The sequence below is a fragment of the Mus pahari genome, chromosome 15 (assembly GCF_900095145.1).
Source record: "Mus pahari chromosome 15, PAHARI_EIJ_v1.1, whole genome shotgun sequence".
NCBI classification, from domain to species: Eukaryota; Metazoa; Chordata; class Mammalia; order Rodentia; family Muridae; genus Mus; species Mus pahari.
The window spans coordinates 70374680-70377476 of NC_034604.1; positions in this window are offsets into that span (position 1 = coordinate 70374680).

Here is a 2797-nt window from a genome sequence, read left to right on the forward strand (position 1 = left end):
CAACACACACACACACACACACACACACACACACACACACACACACACACACACACACAAGAAAGAACACTCTACTGCATATGTTTCCACTGTTCATAAAGTATGTCTGTCTTTCTTGTTTTATAGCTGGGTCCAAAAGGCATAATTGGAAGGTGCTCTCACCTCTTTAGTGTGTTCTAGAAAACATACCTTCACCAACCCAGCTTATAGTTGTTTCGGTGGGGAGACTTCGTCTATGGCCACTTAGAGTTGCCTCCCTGGCAGCTGCTGACGTTTTTCTGACGTGACCACCACGTCCCAGGATTCCCTGCCCTGGTTTCAGCGCTCAGTTCCCCTTTGCACGGACTTCTCATCAATAAGGTCAGAAGTCCAACCTTCAGCAGAGAGACGCAATCTCATTCGCCAGCTCTCAGATCCAGCCCCGCCCCTTTTATCCCAGCTCACTGAGCGACCCAATACTCATTCTCAAAGTGACATCAGGCAGTAGAGGATTAGTGGCTGAGATTCAAGTACAGGAGGTTGCCTATCATCCCCTAATGGCTCTCTGAGGGTTTCCTAGTAGCAGCTGTGGTGATGAGTTCTCCTTGAGGTGGGAGGGGCTCAGTGCCTTCTTGGAGAACACTCCCAGACTGGATGGGTCGGTAGATCGCCAGGCGTACCCTTAATGATAATAAGCACATTTGTTCCTGTCTTCTCAGATCATCATTGAAGATATTGGAAACAAAAGGAAATACGACTTCCCCCTTAACCGCTGGCTGGCACTGGATGAAGATGATGGCAAAATTCAAAGAGACATTTTAGTGGGCGGAGCTGAGACCACAGGTAGGCTGGGGAGAGGCGAGGCCCCCGCTGGACCATCCTTTCTTCTCGAGAGTCCATACCTGTGTCTGTGGCTTACAGCTGTGATCAGACAGGAGGCAGCTGGGTTTGAAGACAGCATCCTTGCTGCCCTAGAAAATGCTTTAGTTCTCTGGGTTGCAAGGCTGCTGACGCCTGAGCAGACAGAGCAATGGTCTGGCACTCCTAGCTATGGGTAGAAGCAACTAAAGGAGAAAGCCAGAAGGGGATTTTGTGACCCTCTTACGTTTTATTTCATCTTTACAGCCACCTACAACATAGCTAGTGTCTTGTTCCCAACTCACAGATGGGAAAACTGAGGCATGTAGAAGTTCAGAAAGATGTCTGTCTCCTGATGTCCTCTTTCCACTGTAAACTCCACAGAAAACCTCTAGCCCTCAGCTTGTCTGAGGTGGTCACTGGGGTTCTAGAAGACTCACATGGCTGTACACATCTGATAACTTGCTCCTCTGCTGAAGTTCATCCCCCTCACCGCCCCCGCCCCGGACTGGAGATACAGCCAGAGTTTCACCGTGTAAGGTGCAGATTGGATCACAAATTGGCTCCAGTTTCCTCATCAGGAGACAACACCTCTTCCCACCATTTCCCAGCTCCCTCCCCCACCCCCCCGCCCCAGCTGCATCTGCCCAGGAGTCACCCTTCCTAACACTCATGCCCTCTGCTCCTCTGGGCATCCTCACCTCCTGCCTGTTCCCTCTCCCCTCCCTGCTCTGTCTGCTGTTTTCCCTGCTGTAAACCCTGGGACAGGATAAAAGGATGCTGATGAGCCCTTAACAGAGTTTCTGGTTCCAACGCTGGCGATCTCTCTGTGTTCTTTTTGCCCTATTTAGGAGTTTACTTAGCGCTTGGTGTTTCTTCTGCAGAATTCCACGGCCCACGCTGCCTCCTGACTGATCAAAACCCAAGATGATTGACTCTCCTTGTTGTGTCCCCTCCCTCTTCCTCAGCTCAGGGGGTGGGAAAGATGCTAGTGCCCCTTCTCAAAAGTTATATATTTTTTCAGCATAAAGAACCAAATGAACCAGATAGGCCCGAGATAAATCTCCATCAATGGATTTGGCTATTATAATTAGATTAGACATAACAGAATTTATCTGGCAGCTATTAATAATGTACACACAGTAATTAACATTAATAATAAGTACTATTTTTGGCCAGCTCAGTTTCCTCCTTGTCTTTGTTTCCTGTAATGAGGGCTGACAGTCTCCTGAGGTAATAGAGGGAGTTCCCACCCAGCCCCACATACACTAACACAATATTGAAAGACAAGTGAGGTTGCGAGGGAGACTGGTCTGAGTGTGTAAAATGGGGGAGGGGCGGCATGGACGTGTGTGGGAGAGCGTGTTGTAGCAAAGATGGAGACAGAGGGATGTCCCAGTGAAGCCACTTTGAATCCTCTCTACCCTTCTTTCCACTCCAGCCATAACCTACATTGTCACTGTCTTCACGGGGGATATCCGTGGAGCTGGGACCAAATCTAAAATCTATTTGGTCATGTATGGAGCCAGAGGAAACAAGAACAGTGGGAAAATCTTCCTGGAGGGTGGCGTGTTTGACAGGGGCCGCACAGACATCTTCCACATCGACCTGGCCGTCCTCCTTAGCCCCCTGAGCCGGGTCTCCATCGGGCATGGCAACATAGGCGTCAACCGTGGCTGGTACTGTGAGAAGGTAAGGGGCCAGCCTATGAACAGTCTCTGGGTCAGTGGATTCTTCATTAACCCTGAAGGATAAACTCCACCCTGTACCCTAGTGATGGCTGCTCTCAGTTGGTCACCTCAACTACATCTGGAATTAACTAATAAGGCACAAGCTGTTGGGTGCACCTGTGAGGGAATTTTAGTTAACTGGATCATTGAGGTAGGAAGACCCACCCTAAATCTGGACCACACCTTCCAGTGGCAGTCTACATGAAGGACAAGGAAGAAAGATGCTCTTT